Below are 6,000 nucleotides of genomic sequence, written 5' to 3' on the forward strand. Positions count from 1 at the left end.
TCACTAGAGGGCAGCATCAGCATACACAGAGCAAGTTGCTGCTTTCTTATATGAAAGCTCCCAGTATGTGTGACTCCAAAGCTCATTTTGTTTTTACTAGTCACTAGGCAACAGCATGCAGCAAAAGCTTACTCCAGATATATTATGACCAATAAATTAAATGCAACGTTTGTAGCAACCCTTCTACAGTGTGCTGCAGCCACTACCTCAGCACTTCTGCAGGGACTGTGGCCAACAAACCCATTCACCCCACGAAAACACAAACCGATCAATACATTCTGCAGAGAACCAGATAACCCCCCCTTTCAACTCTCGTCTCGTCTTTCATTTATTACCGGAATCCTATCCCTTCTTTCCTTTCTTGTCACCAGACAGACAAACACAGCCCATGACCCCTGGCTGTCTTCATAAACATGTCAAACGGGGCCTTGACCTCTGACCGGTGACAGCAAGGTCATTCAGGTGGAAGTCAGGCTGGATGGTCACAACACACTGAAAGGTCTAATGGTCAAATGGCACACGCAACATGGAGCAACGGGCCGAGGAAAAATGATTATTTGTTACAAAGATAAGAACACGTGCGCACTTTAGCCTCATTGAGGAGAAGTCACTGGGCTTTAATATAACCCACTAAGAATTTTTGCCACTGGTTTTTCAAGTAAAACTAACACTTTATTTTACACATTCACGGGAAAGAACAGAATAATTTTGTTTTGGAATTGAGAAAAAACTGTTGTTTAATAACCTTTAATTAATGCAGTATGCAAAGTAAATAGTGAAAATTGGTTCTTCTGCATTTAAGTTAACATATCATTATTGCCTGAATTGATCTATCATTTTTGTTGAAGTTAATTCTTAATTTTTGGAGACTGAATCAACTGGTTGTTGGCGATATTCATTTATTCATTTATTATTCATTCATGACTGAATGTCACATACAAATAGAAAGATACACAAAGTCAATGTCATGTGGTTGGGGAAGGTAATCAGCCTTGCTAAGGGGCTTTAAAGTTCAAAATTAACCCCTTTAGGTTTCTTAATACTGCTTGTTGTTTGCTAACACTGCTTGAGACTCAACTTAAGAGTTACAATCTCCTGCAGAGAGCTGGGCTTTGTGCCAGCTTAAACTCCAGCTTAAACTGTATGATGTTTTTTTTTTTCATAGAGACAGTGTCCTGCTAATATATGGTTCCAATGAACAAGGTTCATTTTAAATAATGTGTTTTGTTAGCACCGAAATGTTAGTTTGTGAGGAATGCATGTTTTCTTGTACTTAAATGTGCCGTGTTTGGGAACCTGTCCTGATTCATCACCATGACCTTTCTCCGGAGTGGATCAGTGGCAGAGTTCAGCAACTTTACAAGCCTTTTGACCAAAGCTTAGCCAAATACAGATTAGGCTCAAAAGCCATGCAGGTGTCTCAAACATGCTACTCGTGCAGCTGCAACACACTGTAAACCAAGAATGAGATTGTCTAAAAAAAACACAAACATCTTGTTAACACTGCTTGCCTTTTCTGCAAAAAACTAGAATGCATTTCTGTTTTCATTTCGGGAACAAAGAGTCTCAGAAAATGATTTTAAATATAGGTCTCTATAACGCTGCAGGCTACAGTTTGATAAGTTGGGATGATTGCACCGTCCCCCTGCTGAAAACAATAAAAAAAAAAAGCTCAGTAAAACTCATAATAATGTTGATGCAACGTTTGTTTTTTTTAACTTACCATATATTTAACAGTAAATTAAGGACTATTTATCATGTTTCTCATGACAATTGTCTCTTTAGTCGCTGCAATCACTGAAGCTTTTCATTCAAAATAGAGCTCTAGACCAGGACAAGTGCCAGTGATTGCTCTGTTTTTAAAAAAAAATTGTTCTAATCATTTATTTTTTACTATTGGCTGCTGATGCTATTGATGGCTTCACACCGGCTGGACTCTTACACAAATCACACAAAATAAGTTCAGGACTTCACATTTGAACAGCTTAATTGTGTTTTTGTTAAAAGCTCCGCCACAAACTTGTTTTCATTGCTCTGCCTGATTAGACCTCCAGTCAGGTGGAAGTTGAGTGGAGCTATGCTGGGAACTGTTTGAAAACCACCTTAATTAGAATGACATTGTAAAAGTGGTGCAACAAAAAGTCAACACCCAGTCCTGAGAGTGTGATCTGACTATTTATTTCATTATTTAAGTTACTTTTGTGTTATGGCATAAAGCAGCTTGGACAAGAACTAGAACTGGCCATAGCACAGCTCTTAGGTTATTACCAGCTTCTTATCAAGCTGTCACTGTCCTCCTCCACTGCAGCCATCCTTTTGTTCTGCTGTGAAAGACATTAAGGTATCTCTTGAGTGAGGGCTAATATATATATACTCCTTTAAATGGCTGTACTTTGGAAAGCCTTGCAAGTTTGAGTGTCAGACTGTGTGGAGAGAAGAATAACAGCAGAAAAGTGTCACTGCTCTTTTATGCGGTCGTTTATCTGACCCTGCTCCTCACTGAGATTAATAGGGAGTGAATTGAGGACACTTTTAAAACAAGTGAAGGATGGACGTCAGGAGATTCAAAGAACAGAGATTCAGAATTTGATTTAATGTGCATATAAATCACTAAACCGTGCATGCTGTATACTTAATGCTCACCGGCCACTTTATTAGGTCCACCAGTTCAGTTGCTTGCCAGTGCAAATATTTAACCAGCCAATCACATGGCAGCAACTCAGTGCAATTTATTCATGTAGACACCTGCTGAATTTCAAACTGAGCATCAGAATGGGGAAGAAAGCTGATTTTAGTGAGTTTGAACATGGTTGCTGGTGGCAGATGGGCTTGTCTGACTATTTCAGAAATTGCTGATCTATTGCAATTTTCCCACAAAACCATCTCTATGGTTTATGGAGAAAGAAAATATCTACTGCGCGGCAGTTCTCTGAGAGCCAGAGGCTGAAGGAGAATGGCCAGACTGGTTTAAGCTGATAAGGTAACAGTAACTAAATAACCACAAAAACAAAGTGTGCTGAAGAGCATTTCTGAACATGCAACACATTAAACCATGAAACAGCAGGAGAAGACCCCACCAGGTACCACTAGTGTCAGCTAAGAACAGGAAACTGAAGCCACAGTTCACACAGGATCAACAAGATTGCACAACAGAAAACTGGATGAGTGCTGTTGACTGGACGAATTTTCATTTCTGCAGTAACTTTTGGTTTGGATTGCATTTACATAGCGCTTTTCGAGAGCCTCAAAGCGCTTTACAATTCTACTATTCATTCACACACTGGTGGAGGCAGCTACAGTTGTAGCCACAGCTGCCCCAGGGCAGACTGACAGAAGCGAGGCTGCCATATTGCGCCATCAGCCCCTCTGGCCATCACCAGTAGGCGGTAGGTGAAGTGACTTGCCCAAGGACACAACGACCAGGACAGACAGAGCAGGAGATCGAACCGGTAACCTTCCGGTTACAAGATGAGCTTCCCAACCCCCTGAACTAACAGCATTGTTCAAATGCTGTTGACAATCAAAGTAATTTGGTTTATTTATGAGAGACAACTAAAGGAAAACAAAGGCATTATCTTTTTATTTGTGGCCAAAGTTTAATCCCAACAAGAATTCTTTGATGTGCAGTTTATCATATTGCTTTATCACTTTTTAAATTTACAGTCTGCATCTTTTTGCAGCTCCAGTCATCTAGCAGTGGCTTTGTAATGCTGGGCAACTCCCTGATTCCCATTTACAGCTGGTTTATGGGGAAGAGGATCAGGTGTTAAGAGGCATGATCCTCCTTGACAGTGCGTGGTGCAATCTTTGGTCTGCATGGATGCTTTAAGCTCCTGTGTTATACCCTCTTGTTGGTGAGTGCACATATTGAAAAAAGAAAGGTGCAATGGAGGTAAAATATAGTCTCCACTGTCAACAGTTGTCATCAGAACTAGTTTTTCCCTTTTCTGCACCAATGGTATTGCAGCTAGATGTTATGTGCGCTGGGGAAAGTAATAATTTTGCCTCACACTCAGCTATAGGGAATCTGTGGTTTAACATCTATCTATCTATCTATCTATCTATCTATCTATCTATCTATCTATCTATCTATCTATCTATCTATCTATCTATCTATCTATCTATCTATCTATCTATCTATCTATCTATCTATCTATCTATCTATCTATCTATGGTATATGTATATATTGCTAACATAAGTTGTTATTAATTTTTGTTGTTTATATTTTCTTGTACCAAATTCACAGAGATCAGCAAACACGTCCACCATAACACACAGACACGCTCATCTCTCAGCACGATTACTGGAGCTGTAACTCCATCTGTAGAGCCTGGCACTCATGTGAGGTCTGATCACGATCTCAGCATGATCGGAAATCTGATGTTCTCACATGGAGCCAAACATGGTGCTTCCTCTTCCTCCACAGACATTTTTAAGTCAATGCACAGTGTCCACTCAGAAATATGGAAATAGCGTGGCAGTGTATGAATGAGAGGAGAACAGTACGCCTCCACAGTCAAGCGGAGGAGTAAAAAAGAAGAGTGAACGTCACAGTAACAGAGAGTGCGTGGGCGCAAGAGGAAGAGTGGGAGTGAAATTGTGGGAGGCATTCCAGTACTCTCTCAATCTGTCTTTTATCTTTATTCATCTCAGTTAAATAACTCTTACACATTTCAAATAACTCTTCACTCTTCTCTCACTGCCATACTCTTCGTTTATTGCAGAGCTATCAATTAATTAGTACTTTGAAATAACCCCCTTTTGGCTGCTCACTTATTTCCCATGGGGTTGCCACAGCGGACGCATCTACATGTTTTGGCACAATTTTACATTCCTGACAAAACCTTCTCATTTATCCAGGCTCAGGACTGATAAAAGGGCTACAACAGCTTACGACCCCACGAGGCTGGGTTTGTGCCTCATGATTCCGAATCAAGGATATTTGGATATTTTGCGTATGGTTAACTATCGTGGAGCCAAGTATTAAACCAGTATTTTCTTTTATTCATTTACTTGTTTCACCACAACTTGTCAAAGAGAACAAAACAAAAAAAAAAGGACAAAGGATTGTTGGGTGTGTTGCATTACAAATGAACATTCTCCTGTAAATACACTTTTTATGTGACAGAGTAGCATAGTAAATGAACATGTTGTCAGTTGCATAAATTCTTTGATTTTCTCCAGAATGGATGAACAGAATCAAACATCAAAGATGCCCTTTTGTGCTTGCTACAATCAGCTGACTTCATTTTTTATGGGTAATGAAAGTTGTGGTAATTTGGGGCTTTGAATGATTTCTTTGAAATGTTCTTTTTCCAGGCTGGAATGATTGTAGAGTGTCTTTATTTTGAACTTTCTCTAAGCCAAAATATACATACAGGTTCAAATATGTGCATACATTCACTGAACTATTGGTGCTCAAAGTTCTGCAATGTCTTTTAGCTTGACAAGACCAAAGCTTCTTGTTAGTGCTCACTGTTAACGACAACTTTTAGTTTCTTTTTTTCCAGTATAAAAAGGATTTGTTTGACAGTGGATTGACCAATACTCAGAATAATGGGAAACTCCACAGAACTCAGTGAAGATCTAAGAAGGAGAATTGTAAATTTACATAAGAAGGTCTCTTAGAGCCATTTCTAAACAACTCCAGATTCTAAGATCATCAGTTCAAACAACTGTATGTAAACAAGTTATTCAGATGTGTCACCACTTTTCTGGTGGAAGAAGATCCAAACCTTGGATGAAAGGGAAATGTTCAGGAACAACCGAGCAACCGCCAGGGCAAAAACCTGCCACGAACTGGAAACTGCTGGAACACCAGTATCACTGTCCAGTGAGCGAGTATCATGTCACCATAGACTAAGAGTACTAACCAAGAAAGAAACCTGACACCTACAAGGTCAGCTGACATTTGCAGCTACTTATATTAACAGCCAAATGCTTTCTCAAGAAAAATTCTAGGGTCAGACGAGACGAAGACTGAGCTTTTGGTCGCGAAG

This window comes from Rhamphochromis longiceps, linkage group LG16, assembly GCF_057381845.1.
Source record: "Rhamphochromis longiceps isolate RC_006_pf linkage group LG16, R_longiceps_female_GT1.1, whole genome shotgun sequence".
Classification (NCBI taxonomy): domain Eukaryota; kingdom Metazoa; phylum Chordata; class Actinopteri; order Cichliformes; family Cichlidae; genus Rhamphochromis; species Rhamphochromis longiceps.